This window comes from Chrysemys picta, chromosome 12 (assembly GCF_011386835.1).
Source record: "Chrysemys picta bellii isolate R12L10 chromosome 12, ASM1138683v2, whole genome shotgun sequence".
Lineage (NCBI taxonomy): Eukaryota > Metazoa > Chordata > Testudines > Emydidae > Chrysemys > Chrysemys picta.
Genome location: NC_088802.1, coordinates 31,671,043 through 31,690,904, shown reverse-complemented (window position 1 = coordinate 31,690,904; position 19,862 = coordinate 31,671,043). Strand labels below are relative to the sequence as shown.

The window sequence follows — 19,862 nt, the reverse complement described above, 5'->3', positions numbered from 1 at the left end:
CCAAAGATTTTAGGCATAACAAAGGATTTTATATCTTACTAAGGTACTGATTTTGCTTAAAACTAGTTCATCAGATAGAAGTAAAGAAAGGGAAACTCTGTCCAGCTATCTTGAAGCAAAAGGCTGTTGCTTCCTTCAGTGGGGGGTGAGTGGGCGGGAGAGGGGGTGAAGGGAGAAATGGATGGACAGAAAGGACAGGAAGACTTTGGAAGTAAGTTTTTTTTTTTTACTATAGTAATTAAAATGTGTATTTTAGATAAGGGTGGTCTTTTGAAGAATTTATTTAAAAAACCATATGTCTGAAGATCCAAGCATTTAAGGCTAAAGATGATTGTGCATCTAAAAATCTATGCAAGGATTTTTTAGAGATGTGATTTTATAATCTTCAGCAACACACTAATGAAATATTTTTAAAGCAAATTTTAAACTAAGATCCTGTAGACTGACATGTTCTGAGAAAATATTTTACAGTCATGCACAACTGTTTTTGTCAGTACATTCAGAAACTGACAGTAGATATCTGGGGGTTGGCAAATGCCTGTTAAATATCTTCATTACCCCTTGAATGGCTCTTTAACAGTTTCAGTGTTGTGCTAATAGGTCTGGCAGGCTGGAGACTGTTTCTCTTTTAACTACTAGGTCCCCTTCCCAGGAAGACTCAGAGCCTGCAGGAAGGGTCAGAACAGGGATAGGAAAACCAGTGGGGTGGACACTAAGACCCAGTGGTGCCCCAAATTTTTAGGTGCCCTACCCAGCTGCCTATGCCTGAGGATGGCCCCGGGCACCCGCAACCACTTGCCACCCTAGGCCACTGCCTAGTTCGTCTAGTGGTTGCACCGGCCCTGGCGGCATGGCTGGGGCAGGAGGAAAGCCAGAGCACTGCTGCACTCTGTTTGTTTTTTGCTGCCACAACAGGCTCTTGGGACAGTTGCAGTCAAATGTAATTTAGTGTCATCTTGAGGCAGCCCCTGGCCAGCCCCGAAACCTGGGAATTTCAAAGTTGTCTTAAGCCTCCTCTGACCCAACCCTCCGCTCAGTGCTGTGCTAGGGCACACCCAGGCATGGGCTCCAGCTGAGCAAGTAATCTATCAATGGGACCTCTTGGCATGTGTACAGTCACCTCACTCCACTGGCTCATTTCAACCAATAGAATTGCAGAATGCAAATTAAGTGAAGAGGAAACCAAGAGTATGTCTACACTACGAAATTAGGTCGAATTTATAGAAGCCGGTTTTATAAAAATCGGTTGTATACAGCCGATTGTGTGTGTCCCCACATAAAATGCTCTGAGTGCATTAAGTCGGCGGACCGCGTCCACAGTACCGAGGCTAGCGTCGACTTCCGGAGTGTTGCACTATGGGTAGCTATCCCACAGTTCCCGCAGTCTCCGCCGCCCATTGGAATTCTGGGTTGAGATCCCAATGCCTGAATGATGCAAAACAGTGTCGCGGGGGGTTCCTGGTACATGTCGTCAGGCCCCTCCCCCTCCATCAGAGCAACGGCAGACAATCGATTCGCGCCTTTTTACCTGGGTTACCTGTGCAGACAACGTACCACGGCAAGCATGGAGCCCACTCAGCTCAGCTCAGCATCACCATATGTCATCTGGGTCCCGGCAGACATGGTACTGCATTGCTACACAGCAGCAGCTAACTAATTGCCTTTTGGCAGTAGATGGTGCAGTATGACTGGTAGCCTTCATCGGCGATCTGGGTGCTGGCAGACGTGGGGCTGGCAGACGTGGGGCTGCATTGCTACACAGCAGCAGCCCCTTGCCTTTTGGCAGTAGATAGTGTATTAAGACTGATATCCATTGTCGTCATATTGCAGTTCAATCATGGGCACCTGGGCAGACATGCTCAGTCCTATCGAACCGTCTTGACGATGATGGCTATCAGTCTTAGTACACTATTTTCTGCCAAGCTCCCAGTATTTTCTGCCAAGCACCCAGAAGATGCTGAGGGCTATCAGTCATGCTGCACCATCGGCTGCCAGCTTAAGATGTAAAAAATAGATGGACTAGATTTGTTCTGTATTCATTTGCTTCCCCCTCTCTCCATGAAATCAACGGCCTGCTAAACCCAGGGTTTTGAGTTCAATCTTTGGGGGGGCCATTCTGTGCGACAGTTGTTTGTGTTTCTCCCTGATGCACAGCCACCTTTGTTGATTTTAATTCCCTGTACCTGTACGCCATGTCGTCACTCGCCCCTCCCTCCCTCCGTCAGATACTAGTTTGGCGCCTTTTTTCAGACCAGACGCCATAGCACTGGGATCATGGAGCCCGCTCAGATCACCGCGGCAATTATGAGCACTATGAACACCACGCGCATTGTCCTGGAGTATATGCAGAGCCAGGACATGCCAAAGCAAAACCAGGACCAGCCGAGGAGGCGATTGCAGCGCAGCGACGAGATTGATGAGGAAATTGACATGGACATAAACCTCTCACAAAGTACAGGCCCCAGCAATGTGCAAATCATGGTGTTACTGGGGCAGGTTCATGCCATGGAACACTGATTCTGGGCCCGGGAAACAAGCACAGACTGGTGGGACCGCATCGTGCTGCAGGTGTGGGATGATTTCCAGTGGCTGCAAAACTTTCGCATGCGTAAGGGCACTTTCATGGAACTTTGTGACTTGCTTTCCCCTGCCCTGAAGCGCCAGAATACCAGGATGAGAGCAGCCATCACAGTTGAGAAGCGAGTGGCGATAGCCCTGTGGAAGTTTGCAACGCCAGACAGCTACCGGTCAGTCGGGAATCAATTTGGAGTGGGCAAATCTACTGTGGGGGCTGCTGTGATCCAAGTTGCCAGGGCAATCAAAGACCTGGTGATATCAAGGGTAGTGACTCTGGGAAACGTGCAGGCCATAGTGGATGGCTTTGCTGCAATGGGATTCCCAAACTGTGGTGGGGTGATAGACGGAACCCATATCCCTATCTTGGCACCGGAGCACCAAGCCACCGAGTACATAAATCGCAAGGGGTACTTTGCAATGCTGCTGCAAGCCCTGGTGGATCACAAGGGACGTTTCACCAACATCAACGTGGGATGGCCGGGAAAGGTACATGATGCTCACGTATTCAGGCACTCTGGTCTGTTTCGAAAGCTGGAGGAAGGGACTTTCTTCCTGGACCAGAAAATAACCGTTGGGGATGTTGAAATGCCTATCATGATCCTTGGGGATCCAGCCTACCCCTTAATGCCATGGCTCATGAAGCCGTACACAGACAGCCTGGACAGTAGTCAGGACCTGTTCAACTATAGGCTGAGCAAGTGCCGAATTGTGGTGGAATGTGCATTTGGACATTTAAAAGCGCGCTGGCGCAGCTTACTGACTCGCTCAGACCTCAGCGAAAAGAATATCCCCATTGTTATTGCTGCTTGCTGTGCGCTCCACAATATCTGTGAGAGTAAGGGGGAGACATTTATGGCAGGGTGGGAGGTTGAGGCAAATCGCCTGGCCGCTGATTACGCACAGCCAGACACCAGGGCGGTTAGAAGAGTGCAGCAGGGCACGGTGCGCATCAGAGAAGCTTTGAAAACGAGTTTTGTGACTGGCCAGACTACGGTGTGAAACTTCTGTTTGTTTCTCCTTGATGAACCCTCTGCCCCTCCCCCCCACACCCGGTTCACTCAACTTCCCTGTAAACCAACCACCCCACCCTCCCCTCCCACCTTCGAGCACCGCTTGCAGAGGCAATAAAGTCATTGTTACTTCTCATTCATGCAATCTTTATTAATTCATCACACAACTAGGGGGATAATTGCCAAGGTAGCCCGGGAGGGGTCGGGGAGGAGGGAAGGAAAAGGACACACTGCAGTTTAAAACTTTAAAACTTTAGCACTTATTGAAGGCCAGCCTTCCCATGCTCGGGCAATCATCTGGGGTGGAATGACTGGGTGGCCGGAGGCCCTCCCACCGTGTTCTTGGGCGTCTGGGTGAGGAGGCAATGGGACTTGGGGAGGAGGGCTGTTGGTTACAAAGGGGCTGTAGTGGCGGTCTCTGCTCCTGCTGCCTTTCCTGCAGCTCAACCATACCCTGGAGCATATCAGTTTGATGCTCCAGCAGCCAGAGCATCGACTCTTGCCTTCTGTCTACAAGCTGATGCCACCTATCATTTTCAGCCCGTGATTCATCCTGCCACCTCTCCTCTCATTCATATTGTGCTTTTCTGCAGTCAGTCATTGACTGCCTCCACGCATTCTGCTGTGCTCTTTCAGCGTGGGAGGACATCTGGAGCTCCGAGAACATATCATCCTGAATCCGCCATTTTTTCCTTCTAATCTTCACTAGCCTCTGCGAAGGAGAAACATTTGCAGCTGGTGGAGGAGAAGGGAGAGGTGGTTAAGAAAAGACACATTTTAGAGAACAATGGGTACACTCTTTCACGTTAAATTTTGCTGTTCACATTACACAGTACATGTGCTTTTGTTACAAGGTCGCATTTTTCCTCTTATATTGAGGGCCTGCCGGTTTGGTGTGAGAGATCACTCACGCAGTGCCAGCAACAGATTTTGGCTTACAGGCAGCCATGGTAAGCCACAGTCTTTTGGCTTTTTTAACCTTCTTAACATGTGGAAATGGTTTTAAACAGTAGCGCCCTCATTTCCCATACCAAGCACCCGTTGGGTTGGCCATTTAAAATGGGTTTGCAATGTAAAAGGAGGGGCTGCGGTTTCCGGGTTAACATGCAGCACAAACCCAACTAACCTCCCTTCCCCCCCACACCCAATTCTCGGGGATGATCACTTCACCCCTCCCCCCCACCGCGTGGCTAACAGCGGGGAACATATCTGTTCAGCAGAGCAGGAACGGGCACCTCTGAATGTCCCCTTAATAAAATCACCCCATTTCAACCAGGTGACCGTGAATGATATCACTCTCCTGAGGATAACAAAGAGCGATAAGGAATGGATGTTGTCTGCATGCCAGCAAACACCGGGACCATATGCTGCCATGCGTTGTTATGCAATGATTCCAGACTACGTGCTACTGGCCTGGTGTGGTAAAGTGTCCTACCATGGCGGACGGGATAAGGCAGCCCTCCCCAGAAACCTTTTGCAAAGGCTTTGGGAGTACATGAAGGAGAGCTTTCTGGAGATGTCCCTGGAGGATTTCCGCTCCATCCCCATACACGTTAACAGACTTTTCCAGTAGCTGTACTGGCCGCGATTGGCAGGGCAAAATAATCATTAATCATTAAACACGCTTGCTTTTAAACCATGTGTAATATTTACAAAGGTACACTCACCAGAGGTCCCTTGTGTGCCCTCAGGGTCTGGGAGCATGCTTTGGGTGAGTTCGGGGGTTACTGGTTCCAGGTCCAGGGTGATAAACATATCCTGGCTGTTGGGGATACTGGTTTCTCCACTTCCTTGCTGTGAGATATCTTCATTGTCTTCATCCTCATCTTCCTCGTACCCCGAACCCGCTTCCCTGTTGCGTGATTCTCCATTGATGGAGTCAAAGCACACGGTTGGGTAGTGGTGGCTGCACCCCCTAGCATCGCATGCAGCTCCGGGTAGAAGCGGCATGTTTGTGGCTCTGCCACGGACCTTCCGTTTGCCTCTCTGGCTTTGTGGTATGCTTGCCTTAGCTCCTTAATTTTCACGCGGCACTGCTGTGCATCCCTGTTATGGCCTCTGTCCTTCATGGCCTTGGAGACCTTTTCTAATATTTTGCCATTTCGTTTACTGCTATGGAGTTCAGCTAGCACTGATTCATCTCCCCATATGGCGAGCAGATCCCGTACCTCCTGTTCGGTCCATGCTGGAGCTCTTTTGCAATCCTGGGACTCCATCACGGTTACCTGTGCTGATGAGCTCTGCGTGGTCACCTGTGCTCTCCACGCTGGGCAAATAGGAAATGAAATTCAAATGTTCACGGGGCTTTTCCTGTCTACCTGGTCAGTGCATCTGAGTTGAGAGTGCTGTCCAGAGCGGTCACAATGAAGCACTGTGGGATAGCTCCTGGAGGCCAATAACGTCGAATCCCGTTCACACTACCCCAATTCCAACTCGCTAAGGCCGATTTTATCGCTAATCCCCTCGTCGGAGGTGGAGTAAAGACACCGGTTTAAAGGGCCCTTTAAGTCGAAAAAAGGGACTTAGCCGTGTGAACGTGTCCAGACTTAATTCGATTTAACGCTGCTAAATTCGACCTAACCTCGTAGTGTAGACCAGGCTCAAGAAGAGGCAGGGAATGTCGAATTAACTGACCGAAAGTTATTTTTCAATCTGTTCTTCACGCCCTTACCTGGTAATATGGGCTGAATGTTGATACAGTGAGAAGCATTGCTCCAGGTCTATGCAAGGCGCGCTATGGACGTGTGAGTCCTTTTCACTTGGTTGTGTTTATCTATCCAATGTGATACTGTACCCTGCTGCCACTCAATGTATCTCATTAGAGGAGTGATTCAGATCCAGCCTCCAGCACTTAGCTAACAATTATCAGCTCTAGACATGGACACCTTTCATTAGCAAGGCAATTGCTCTTTTTACACTTCTGAAGGACATGTCTTCTGCAGTGCAAGCTATGCTATGGGACACCTGGATAGTAATAATTGTCAGCTTCATGGTGCTCTGTAATTACAGTGAAATGTGCTTCCCTGATAAGCTGGGAATAGAAACATTATTACTGACACTGCAATATTTTTTGCAAACATAATTAGAGAATTATCTGCTTTTACCTTGAGTAAGCCCCTTTGGGCAGAATCCCTGACTTTTATGTGACTGACATCTTGCTCCGTGTCTAGGGTCAGATTTTCAGCAGTGCTTAGCATCCATTTAGTCACCTAACTAAAGTGGCCAGATTTTCAGCTGGTGCTGAGCTCCTTTGAAAATCTGGCCTTTGACTGGCCAGGCCCATGGAATGCTGTAACTTGATTTTTCTCTATTGAAAACCATGCACTGCTGGAAATCTGCGTGGGTGAGGAGAGCTCCTGATTAGCCTCAGTTGTTATTGGAGTCTCTTAGGAGTGCCCCTTATTTATGTATCATTGTAATGGTCATTACTGAAAAATCATCTTTTAAAATTGCATTTTCACAAAATCCATGTTTATCAGATCACAGTGATCACAATTTTCAGATGTGCTGGATTCATACTTTCTCGTTTTGTATTGGACAAAGTGTTAAACAGCTGCTCTGCTGGCTAAAATCCACTCACTGTGTTTGTACAACAAAGAAATACAGATTCTGGCTGTTAGATCAGACTGAGGGGGCTCTTTCACCTTTTCTCCATTGTGGTCTACTTTAGACTAGTATAAAATGGAGGGAACTTCCATGGAATACCCTCTAGCATGTAAATCACCCCAGCCATGTCTGTGTGCAGCCAGTCACGCCTTTACTCTTGCTAGCCTTAAAGATTACCACAGGGTAATTCCCCAACACACTCCCAGTCCCAACTTTTCCCCCAGAAATATATGTCCTGTACTGCCCAGCCCCCTCCTGGACAGTACAAATATATTGAGCGCATTATTCCTTGAGGGGTATAATAACTTGTCACCCCAAATGGAGTTATCCAGACACTTCAACTTGAACACACAGGATTAGAGAAAACAATACAACAAATGTATTAATTATAAAAAGAGAAAGATTTTAAGTGAATACAAGTAATAATCCAGCCAAAGTCAGAAATGGTTGCAAAAGAATAAAGATAAAATGTGAACTGCTGACTAACTTAACAAACTATGTTAGATTCAATGCAAAGTTTTTCACCACATGCTTTCAGCAGTCTTACTGATCAAGCTGTTTAGGTCAGGACCCTTCCCCATGAGTCCAACGGTTGCCTTACCTGTGTATTTCCATAGTTTAACATGTTTGGATTTATTTTAATTTAATCTTAACTGTGGATTTCTGAATGTAGATTTTTCATGACTAACTAGTTGAGAAAAGGTGTATCTGAACCTTTGTCTCCACAGGTGCAGTGAATGTGAAGGGCAGGGAGAGAGAGGGGGGGATGTCTGTTCCTTCTTTTTATAGTCCTACTCCCCTACCGTTTGAGAAGGATTTCTAGCTGGGAGCAAGGCGACAGGCTGTCTGTGTGGAAGGAAGTTCCATACTGTTCCCTTGAGAAGATGTAGATTTTTGCCCCTGCCCCCTTTCCTGCCAAATAATGGCCACTTAGCTGGTAATGGTCCATTAGCCTTGTTGACACCTGGCTGAGGCATCAGATTGCCCTATGTTTTTGAGGAACGGGTTTGCCCACTCCCCAGACTTATCTGGAAAACATACTTTAGTCATGATTTCAGCTTGTGTGTATAACTTCACATATAACGCTGCTACGTGCATTTTGCTGTGCTATTATTGATCAGCAAATTATGAGTTTTTAAATGATCCCTCACAAGACATGCCTTGTAACAAACATTATTACAATAGTGTGTAGGGTGTGAACATAGGGAATACATACTCTGTCACAGTGTCATTGGAACACTGTCAAGGTCCTGCTCACCTTGGACTCTAGTCCTTCTGCTCCTTGCAGAATGGTCTGTCCATTTTTCTTAGTATGGAGTCCCCAGTGAAGATTGTCTGTCTTCTTTGGCCAGTTGTGGATGCTCTCTTGGGTTTGTCCAAGGTCAGTCTGGTTTAAACAGAGCAGCAGTTCTCAGTTCCTTCCTGCACTGTAGGTCCTTTCCTCCAGTTGGTTCTTGCAGCTTGTTCTCTTCAGACATCTTGCTCAGCCCCCAGTAGTGATTCCATACGTCCATCTGTGAAGTTATTCTTTGGGGTCTCCTACTTCTGTTGCTGATAAATGTCCAGTCTTCTTCATTTCCTTGCCAACACTTATCATGTGACTCCATTGCCTACATGTAGGATGTGCTCTGTTATACAGAAGATCTTAACTCTGCCCTGTAGTGCCATCATCCTGAGGAGAAAAATAAATAACTCTGAAAACAATGTAATATGTGTTTAAAAATAAATTAAATCTATAAACATAAACCATAAACACTAAAATGCCTTAATCATAACTGCATGGTTATTGCAACACATCATTACAAGGCAGAGTTAAGGCTATTTGGATGCCTTACCTGTGTATTTCCATAGTTTAACATATTTGGATTTATTTTAATTTAATTTGAACTGTGGATTTCTGAATATAGATTTTTCATGAATAACTAATTGAGAAAAGGTGTACTGGAGTCTTGATCTCTGATTTTCTCTTGTTTTCCATTTTTGGTGGGAGGCACTTTGCACTCCCACCCCAGGGGCCAGCTCCCTGCTGCAGGGATGGAACATCCCTCTTGTGCTAGAGGAGAAAGCTGCTTGCAAGGTCCCTTCTGGTGCCCCATGCCCACTGCCCTCAATGGAAGCCAGGCATGGGGCCCTCCTGCCTGCAGGGGAGGTGGGGTGTGGTAGGATGAAGGAGCAGGCAGGGAGGATTCTCTTGTTCTTTCATCAGTTGTTGATACTCAGCTGCCTGTTTGTAATGGCAGACTGTCACACAAGCCTTGGCCCTCTATGACTCAGCCCTAGCCCAGGCCTGGCCAGCATTAGCTGCACCCTGAGTAGGGCTCAGCCATCTGCCTAAGGTTTCCATGCTGGCCATGTGTGAAGGGACTCCAGGAAGTCAAAGAGGACCGTAGAGAGCCAGCAGGACTCCCTAAGCTCTGTCACTGTGGGTATCATTTCAGGACATGCTCCCTATGTTTGGCTCCACATCCAGGGAACCAGCATTTGATCACATAATTGAAGACTATATCATAATACATAAACACAACAGGGGCAAATTAAGGTTGCATAGGAAAATGTAACACTGTATTTCCTAACTTTTGTAAAGTCAAGGCACAGCCGTAACATTCATTTAATGTAGTGTTTTGGGTGTAATTTCCTATGGTTTTAATAAACTTAAACACTGAAAAAACAAAAATGTCATTCCATGGGACCACACTGGGGCCCCCTGATGGATCGTCAACAAGGTTGCGACCTTTGGATTCACAGCGCACACTTCCACCACTAGAGCTAACAGAGTAACTGATAGCAGTAGAAGGTTGTTATCTTTTATGTGGACCAGCCACTAAAGGGGGATAGGACACACACTTTGCCAGTGGGTTTCACAGCTACTGCTAGACAGCAAAGAATGTTGAGACTCTAAACAATGGGTTCTAGTTCAGATCTGGAGTGGAGCGTTCTCTAGTGGTTACCAAGCCTTGTGTCTCTGCCCCCCCAAGCCTCTACCTGCTCCCTTCTGCTCCTATCCCCCTTCCAATTCCTGCCTCTTCCCCTTCCCTGCTACTATCTCCACCTAGCTCCCGCCCACCCAATTCCGCCTGCTTTCTCCCCTCTGCTCCTGTCTGTCCCTAGCTCCTGCCCATGTTGCCCCGCTCTGGTCCTATCCTATCCCGCCCCCACCTCTTGCGTGTCTCTCCCATTTGTTCCTATTCCCCCTCTCGTCTATTCTCCCCTGCCCACATCCCCTATCCCGCCAGGTTTGTATCTCTCCCTCTCCCTGCATCTCTTCCCACCCACCCCAGAACTCCTTCACCCCTCTACATTCCAGCCAGGCTGCTCCTCCTCCATGCTGCCTGCGGTCCAGCAGGTTTAGCATTCAGAGCACAGAAGCACAATCACCCTGCTCTCAGCTCTGGTGCCTGGCCCCACAGTGGCCCCTGACAGCTGGGACCAGCAATTGCAGGGAAAGTCCTGCTCAGTCCCTGCTTCCCTAGGTTGGTGTATGCACAGCTGCTTAGTGGGATGGCTTATTTGCAGTCCAGGTGGCATGTAGGAGATGGGAGGGGATGCAGCATACACAGTCCCAAGTACGCTGCTGGGGGGGGTGCGGAGGGGGAAATCTGGGGAGGTACACTTGGGGGTGCTGTAGGGGGTACTTGTGGTGGGGTACAAACTGGAGGTGGGGGGCAGTGTTGCTCCCCGTTGCGGTGGCAGGGTGGCTGGTGGAAGCCCAGGATTCAGCAATAGCCATCAGTCAACACATTCCTGTGGGGACCACCTCCCCAGGGCTGGGAGCCAGGGCCTGGGTGGGCGGGATCTGGCAGCTGTGGCTGCAGGAGAATGGACCAATCAACCGTGGATGCAGGGATGGGACCAATCAGGAAGCGGACCAATCCGGGCTTTGTTACAAGGATAGGTTCCTGGGTCAGTGTTTTTGTTCAGTGATGTGTGGTTGCTGGTGAGTATTTGCTTTAGGTTGGGGGGTTGTCTGTAAGTGAGGACAGGTCTGTCTTCCAAGATCTGTGAGAGTAAAGGATCAGCTTTCAGGATAGGTTGTAGATCTCTGATGATGCGCTAGAGAGGTTTTAGTTGGGGGCTGAAGGTGACAGCTAGTGGTGTTCTGTTATTTTCTTTGTTGGGCCTGTCTTGTAGAAGGTGACTTCTGGGTACTCGTCTGGCTCTGGAATCGGAACAACAATGCATTTGACATTGAAGCAATTTATTAACTGCAATTTATTAACTGCACAGACAAAGCGATATCACATACAGTTAGGACCAAATTTCTAGTGTTTTTTATTTTCACGATTGCACTGAAAAAAACAATGACACTGGAATAGCACAAAGATTTCCTTACTTCTGCTTGGTCTCAGGACAACTGTTTAGTAAGTTTAGAAAACAAATTAGACATGTAAATATATAAGAATAACAGTTCCACTAGCTACCAAAGCTATTAAAAAGACTATTGGTCCTCATGTTTTAGATCATAATTTCTTCACTAGATGTACTCAGAATGAAATTTGCACCTGCATTATAATATTGCACAAGCAAGTGCATTATGAGGCTTTTACACTTCTCTTCACATTTACTGCGGAGCTCTGTCTAATTCTAGAATGTCTTTGACTTTGGCTACTAATGGAAAAAGAATACCAGATTAATCGTTGGGCTTCTCTGGTGCTTCAGTTTCTTGTGAAGACATGCATCCAGATGTAAAGATTTAGAAGCAGGGTAAAGTGTTAGAAGAGCATGTACTTAATTACATAAATTGATTATTATTTACTTTCTTTAAGGAAAAAACTTGCTCGGCGTCTGCAAGAAGCTGAGGAGCAGGCTGAAGCGGTGAATTCTAAATGTGCTTCACTGGAAAAGACTAAGCAGAGGCTCCAAGACGAAGTGGAGAACCTGATGATTGATGTTGAGAGAGAAAATTCACTGGCAGGTGCTCTTGACAAGAAACAGAGGAACTTTGACAAGGTGCCATATGAGCTTTGAGATGAGCAATGGTACCTTTTAAACTTCTCAAGGGCCCAAATCTACAGTCCTCACCCAAGGAAAAAACTGGGGCTGTAGAAGAGCCTAATCATCTGTAGATCCTTCAGAAGGTGGCTATGTAGTGAAATGGGTTTCAGATGATATGGAGACATGAACAAAGTAAACAATAGTTTTAAACACTGGTAGTTAATCAACCATCTTTGATGTCTTTCAGGTTCTGGCTGAGTGGAAGGCAAAGTATGAGGAGAGCCAATCGGAGCTGGAAGCTTCCTTAAAGGAATCACGGTCACTAAGCACAGAACTTTTCAAAATGAAAGATGCCTATGAGGAAACCTTAGATCAGCTTGAAACAATCAAACGAGAAAACAAGAATTTACAGCGTAAGTGGTTTTCTTTGGGCTGCTTGTTTCCTTTTCATATTCCTATTAGAACAATGATAATGCACAATACAGAGCAAATCTGGACAGAATCAGGAAAATAAAGCAGAAACCCTAGCTCTCAGTTATATGCTTTAGCGCCAGATTTTCAAAGAGAGTTAGGCACATAGGCGTTTTTGAAAATCCTATTAGGTTCTGTATTGTTTGTTCTGTATTGTTAGGCACCCAAATACCTTTGAAAATCTGGCCCTTAGTCATAAGACCTATTGTAGCCAGGATACAGTGCCATGTAGGCCTAGAAATACTGAGATTTTTACTGTCCAGTCCATACCCCCAAAATGTCTACATGCCCACTGGCCCATCAGGTAACTTGCTGTGGTGCCAGAAATCCTGGCACTAGAAAGCAGTACTCAAGAGGCTGACCTGATGTCACTAGCAACTCAGCTTTTTGAAAGTTTCGTTTTGCAGAAGTGATGCTAACAAATATTAACAAGGACAATGTTGTCAAAATAGTGGATAAACAGACACCATCATTAAAATACCCTCCAGCCTGTGGATAGGCCGGAGCTATCTGAAGCTTCACTGAGGCACCTGTCCTAGCTCTTTTGATGTCCCCAGTCTGTATTAGCTGTACATTCTGCAGCTTTATCTATTTTATTTTCCCATGTGTATCTGTATAAGGTGCTGATCTCAGTCACTCGAGCTACATTTTAGTGCTTCTCACTTTTCTCTGGCTCCTTTTCACTTTATTTCATTTGTGGTGTTTATTTCGTAGTGGAAATAGCTGACTTTACTGAGGAAATTGCAGAAAATGGCAAAACCGTCCATGAGCTTGAAAAGGCCAAAAAAACAGATTGAAATAGAAAAATCCGATATGCAGATGGATTTGGAAGAGGCAGAGGTGAGTTCATTTGAAATATCAAAGGAAGAGAGGAATATTCTGTGCAGGGTTCTGGACTTGCACAGAACATTTATGTGGGTGACCATTGCTAATACTCCCTAATCAGATCAGTGGGAGAATAAGAACATAAGTGATTTCTCTCCTGCCATCCATCTCCACCCTCTGACAAACAGAGGCTAGGGACACCATTCCTTACCCGTCCTGGCTAATAGCCATTAATGGATCCTGAAGAATATTGTTTTCCTGAAATTTAATTTTTGCATTATTACCCACTCTCCTAAAGGCAACTCTTGAGCATGAAGAAGCCAAAATTCTCTATGTTCAGCTTGAACTGACCCAAGTGAAATCAGAAATTGATAGAAAGATCATTGAGAAAGATGAAGAAATCGATCAGTTAAAGAGGAACCATCAAAGAACTGTGGAAACCATGCAAAGTGCTCTAGATGCAGAAATACAGAGCAGAAATGAAGCCCTGAGGCTAAAGAAGAAGGTGGAGGGGGATCTGAATGAAATGGAGATCCAGCTGAGCCATGCCAGCCCCCAGGCTGCAGAGGCACAGAAGCACAAGGAGTGCTCAAGGTCTTTGCTTTAACTCTCCAACTGATACTTTTTCTTATGAATCATACAAACAGTTGCCAGCATGCTCAGTAACAAAATCAACTCTTCTTTATATGTAGGACATGCAACAGCACTTGGATGATGCTCTCTGAGGCCAAGAAGACCTGAAGGAGCAGGTGGCCATGGCTGAGCACAGAGCTAACCGGATTCAGGGTGAAACTGAGGAGCTAAGAACAGCTCTGGAACAGTCAGAGAGGAGCAGGAAAGTGGCTGAACAGGAGCTCATGGACACCACTGAGCAGGTGCAGCTCCTGCATACCCAGGTAGCTCACATTGCAGGGCTATACACATTCCTGGTTCTACAGAAACACCAAGTAATAACCAATAATAATTCCAGGATCTTTTCATATCCTTTCCCAGGACAAAGGATCAGAGACTCAAGAGTTACTTCACTCTCTCTCTCTTTTGTAGAACACCATCTTTATGAATACAAAGAAGAAGCTGGAAACTGATATTGCCCAAATCCAAAGTGAGGTGGAGGAGGCCAGTCAAGAGGCAAGAAATGCTGAAGAGAAGGCAAAGAAGGCAATCACAGATCTAAATGTTTCATTTCATTTACTTCTTTTACCGTTTAGCATTTGCCCTGTGTGCTGTGAGATAAAGTGTGTGGTGTCAGAGTCTAGATGAGAGATCTGTCTGCAGCCATGTGTGAAGATGCAGGGAGTCACGTGGGGCAGTGGGGCTGGTGTGCGAGGGATCAATGCAACCTTTAGCAGTTTCACAGAATCATAGAAATGAAGGGCTGGTGGGGAACTCAAGAAGTCACTTTATCTGTTCCCCCCAATGAAAAGATTAAGTAAACTTAGGCCATACCTGACAGGTGTTTGTCTAACCTGTTCTTAAAAACCTCCAATGATGGAGATTCCACAACCTCGCTAGGTAACCTGTTCTAGAGCTTACTATCCTTATGGTTAGAAAGTTTCCCTAATATCCAACCTGAATCTCCCTTGCGGCAAACTAAGCCAATTATTTCTTGTTCTACCATCTATGGACATGGAGAACAACTGATCATCATCTTCTTTACAACCTTTTACCAGTTTGAAGGCTGTTATCATGTCCTCCCTCAGCCTTCTCTTCTCTAGACTAAATTCAAGACTTCCTTTCAACCTTTCCTCATAAGTCATGTTTTCTAAACCTCTCATCATTTGTGTTGCTCTCTTCTGGACTCTTTCTAATTTGCTCATATATTTCTTAAAGTGCGGTGCCCAAAGCTGGACACAGAACTCCAGTTGAGGTCTCACCAGTGCTGAGTAGAATGGAACAATTACCTCCAATTTGTGTGACTGTGTAAGAAATAAAACCCAAATTGAGTACCTGTACTGAGCCCACAGGTTCCCAAATCAATGTAAGTGTTTCTGTGTAATAAGTGCAGGGAGAGCTTACTGATGTTCTACAGAATAGTACATACCACTAAGGAATATCTTTATTAATGATCTGGAGGATGGTGTGGACTGCACTCTCAGCAAGTTTGCAGATGACACTAAACTAGGAGGCGTGGTAGATACTCTAGAGGGTAGGGATCGGATACAGAGGGACCTAGACAAATTAGAGGATTGGGCCAAAAAAAACCTGATGAGGTTCAACAAGGACAAGTGCAGAGTCCTGCACTTAGGACGGAAGAATCCCATGCACTGCTACAGACTAGGGACCAAATGGCTAGGTAGCAGTTCTGCAGAAAAGGACCTAGGGGTCACAGTGGACGAGAAGCTGGATATGAGTCAACAGTGTGCTCTTGTTGCCAAGAAGGCTAACGGCATTTTGGGCTGTATAAGTAGGGACATTGCCAGCAGATCGAGGAACGTGATCATTCCCCTTTATTCGACACTGGTGAGGCCTCATCTGGAATACTGTGTCCAGTTTTGGGCCCCACACTACAAGAAGGATGTGGAAAAATTGGAAAGAGTCCAACGGAGGGCAACAAAAATGATTAGGGGTCTGGAGCACATGACTTATGAGGAGAGGCTGAGGGAACTGGGATTGTTTAGTCTCCAGAAGAGAAGAATAAGGGGGGATTTGATAGCAGCCTTCAACTACCTGAAGGGGGGTTCCAAAGAGGGTGGAGCTCGGCTGTTGACAGTGGTGGCAGATGACAGAACAAGGAGCAATGGTCTCAAGTTGCAGTGGGGGAGGTCCAGGTTGGATATTAGGAAAAACTATTTCACTAGGAGGGTGGTGAAACACTGGAATGCATTACCTAGGGAGGTGGTGGAGTCTCCTTCCTTGGAGGTTTTTAAGGCCCGGCTTGACAAAGTCCTGGCTGGGATGATTTAGTTGGGAATTGGTCCTGCTTTGAGCAGGGGGTTGGACTAGATGACCTCTTGAGGTCCCTTCCAACCCTGATATTCTATGATTCTATGATTCTATGGAACAATTTGTATTTAGTTGCAAAAGAGAAGTTAAATAATAAATATTGTTAAAAACATAGCTAAGGCCAACATATTAGTCTGGAAACTCATAACATCTCCAGGGGCAGTCAGTGAATGTTGCTGATACTTGGATTTAATTCCTAAGGAAGAAAACTCAGAAGAAAGGAGATAAAAAATTTACACAATTTAGAAATAATGGTCCCTTGTGGCTTCACAGAATAGCAGGTGCGACAAAGTTCCTCCTCTGCCTTGGTGGGTCCTGTGCTTTTTGCAGATTTGCTCGCCTCAGAGGTTCACGGCTGCCCTCAGTTTGGCCACTTCTGCTAGAGGCTCAAACCTGCCGTTCACTCAGCTAACCTCATCACTGGCCAGCATGGGGGAAAGGGAGAACAATCCCAGCAGTCTCTGTGTCCCACCTAGTGCGTCAGGGACAGGCCAGATCTCTTTCCAAATTAGACCTTCCCTTCTGGTGTTGCTCACAGATCAGGTCAACTCTTCCTGTGTCCGATCAGGAGTTGAGGGGTATGGGGGGAACCCGGGCCCGCCCTCTACACCGGGTTCCAGCCTAGGACCCTGTGGACAGCAGCTGTCTACAATGTCTCCTGTATCAGCTGCATGACAGCTACAACTCCCTAGGCAACTTCCCCATGGCCTCCCCCCAGCACCTTCTTTATCCTCACAGCAGGATTTTCCTCCTGAAGCCTGATCACATTTGTACTCTTCAGTCCTCCAGCAGCACACCTTCTCTCTCCCTCCTCCTTGCACACCCCCTCACTAACTGATGGGAGGTCCTTTTTAAACCAGGTGTCCTGATTAGTCTGCCTGCCATAATTGATTCTAGTATGTTCTTAATTGGCTCCAGGTGTCTTAATTAGCTTGCCTGTCTTAATTGGTTCTAGCAGGTTCCTGATTGCTCTAGCACAGCCCCTGCTCTGGTCACTCAGGGAACAGAAAACTGCTTATCCAGTGGCCAGTATATCTACCTTCTACTACCCTGCTGTACCCAACTGGCCTGGGTCTATCACACAGGTTAAATGTTCAGCTAACTTGTTCACTTTATATTGTGCACCTAACGACGGCCATCACCATTCCCCAGAACTAGTTGCCTTGCACAGCTTACAAAATACGCCCTGTCCGTATGTAGCTAGCATCACCTCTTTAGGCAGCTAATATACCTGTTCAGCTAAGCTCTGCTGGTGAAGCTCCTAAGCAGCTAGCCCTTGTTCTGAAGTTAGTGGGCGTGTGGAGCAATTATTGACCTAGCACTTGTATGAGACACAGCCATTCCTACACGTACAGCTCAGAACTTCATGGAATTTTGTATTGTACTTTGTAACTTTAGAATCAGTTCTTTTCAAGTGTAGCTGTACTGCTCACTAAGGCCTATTATGATATATTCCCTGAATTTCCCTGGGGATAGTCTGAGCTTTGGAGACCAAAATGCTAGGCTGCACACACGCTAGTTTTGTTTTAAATAACATTTATATTGTTTTAAATCTTTTCTGCAACCTCAAAGGTAACCACAAAAGTTGTCCGTGTCTCTGCATGAACAATGTATGCACATATACAGTACACACATATTGACATACTCGACACACCCTGTGAGTAGAGTCCATTTGATTGTGCAAATGCCTTGCTTCCATTATCAAGACTGTAGCATCCCCACTCTATCCCATTGCAGGTGGAAGGTCACAGTAATAAGCATTCAGCAAGCAGCTAATAAGGTAACAGGAATCCTGTGGCTGGAGTCATAAGCAACCCCTCAGACTGCCCATATCTTTGTATCTGTTTGTCCGAGTCCCTTACTGAGTTCATTGTGTGGTTTACCTTTCAAGGCAGCCATGATGGCGGAGGAGATGAAGAAGGAACAGGACACCAGCACTCATCTGGAGAGGATGAAGAAGAACCTGGACCAGACAGTGAAGGAACTGCAGCTCTGTCTGGATGAGGCCGAGAGCAGCTGTCACTGAAGGATGGCAAGCAGCAGCTTCAGAAGTTGGAGTCCAGGGTATGTGCTGGAGCTGAAGGCTGGTGGCGAAGAATACAATTTCAGCCTCTGCCTCCTGTAGTAGAGTTGGTGCCTAATTTCTCAATTACTTCCCCAGACCCAAGAGCTCGAGTCTGAGCTGGAAGGAGAGCCGAAACGAGATGCAGATGCCATCCAAGGCATTCGGAAATATGAATGGTGCATCAAGTAGCTGACTTTCCAGGCAGGTGCAAAAGAGAAAATCCACCTGAAATATTTTTTTCTCATCAAAAACGTAAAGGTAACCTGGCATGGTCTCTTTTCAATAGGGTGAAGAGGACAAAAAGAATGTGCTGAAGTTACAGGACTTGGTGGATAAACTTCAGTTGAAAGTCAAATCCTACAAGAGACAAGTTGAGGAGGCTGTGAGTCATTTAACAGGAACAAACATTCATTTACAATTTGCTGAGATGCCCACTTCAGCTCTGATACTCGATTCCAGGATGTCACTTCTCCTTGGGCTTAGTTCCTTTTGTGTTTTGGTTACAGGATGCACAAGTCAATGTTCACCTCTCCAAATTCAGGAAAGTACAACATGAGCTGAAGGAGTCTGAGGAACGAGCAGATATTGCTGAGTCTCAGGTCAATATGTTTAGAGCTAAGAACCTAGAAGTTATCTCCACAAAGGTAAGCCATTAATGTTAGATGGAACTGTGCAGTTTGCACTGAATGCCTGAAGATGATTAAGTTATCTTAGAAATCACAGCTATGCTCACCAGTAAGATAGACTCCAGGCTTCCCTATGACAAACAAAGGAACAAACCTCAAGAAATTGGTGTACAAAAAAGGCAGAATTAAGACTAAGGAGCCACAATCTTTGCTGGTGTAACTCCATTGAAATCATTTTGGCCCTAAGTTTGTAATGGGATGTGATCTTTTATCTTGGTAGTGTCATCGGTATGGCCAGTGCTCAGAAGCTACCTACAGAAGAGGGGTAGAAATAACATGATCACCCTAAAAATGCCTAATGTAACTTCCATTTAAGTAACTACTGCCTCCTCATAATTTACCTTAACATATTCTGTATGAGTACCTGGTCAAAGCTGCATTGCCAGTTCCATTTTCCTTTTTTTCTATACTGCAGCCCTTTTTTGCTTGCACTGTTCATAGTATCTCCTACTTGCTTTCACCTTCCCCGTCCAACCTTCTTAGCCCCTTTCCTTCTGAACAAGAGGCAGTGGATGGGAGGGACTGACCCCTAGTGGAGCCTACTCACGCTGCTCCTTCAATTCTCTCACCTCTTCAGCACTCTCAGGACACTAGAAAACTGGAGCTGGTAGAGCTGAGCGAATAACTGATTTTTCAGTTCAAGTTTTGCCCTGAAAAAAAACAACAACTGGTTCAGGGGCTGAAATGAAAAACCAAAAAGTAAATTGTTTTGGATCAGATGAATCTTTCCTTTGACCCCAAAGGTTT

At 46.1% G+C, this 19,862-nt stretch overlaps 1 long non-coding RNA gene and 1 pseudogene across 2 annotated transcripts in view; one reads left to right on the top strand and one right to left on the bottom strand.

Annotated features, from left to right (window-relative positions):
• Positions 1-7,549: 7,549 nt before the first annotated feature.
• Positions 7,550-19,862, bottom strand: part of LOC122172270 (uncharacterized) — a 29,606-nt gene continuing 17,293 nt past the window's right edge. The window contains exons 3-4 of one of the 2 annotated variants that reach the window (XR_006172411.2): positions 18,248-18,786; positions 7,550-8,865 (exon numbers count right to left, since the gene is read on the bottom strand). This is a non-coding gene — a long non-coding RNA (uncharacterized LOC122172270). The remainder of the gene's footprint in view (positions 8,866-18,247; positions 18,787-19,862) is intronic. The other variant, XR_010591847.1, reaches the window with a different exon arrangement.
• Positions 13,362-16,747, top strand: LOC135974827 (myosin heavy chain, skeletal muscle-like; annotated as a pseudogene).